Genomic DNA, 247 nt, shown 5'->3' on the forward strand with positions numbered 1-247 from the left:
TTTTGCCCATGCCCTGCTCGCTCCTCCCCATTCCTTGCAGTGAATTGTTCTAAGCATCTCCGGCTTCCTTGTGAAAGAGGTGACGCTGTTCTCCATCAGGGTGCTGTCTACCTACTATGTGTGAGCGGTACAGAATGAATGAACATCCCAGGGCCCTAGAAAGGTGCCTGGCACATGTTGGACACTCAACAAATATCTGTTAATTTTAATGAATAAATTCAAGGCATTCGACTTTATTCACTTTCCA

This window comes from Rhinopithecus roxellana, chromosome 19 (assembly GCF_007565055.1).
Source record: "Rhinopithecus roxellana isolate Shanxi Qingling chromosome 19, ASM756505v1, whole genome shotgun sequence".
NCBI classification, from domain to species: Eukaryota; Metazoa; Chordata; class Mammalia; order Primates; family Cercopithecidae; genus Rhinopithecus; species Rhinopithecus roxellana.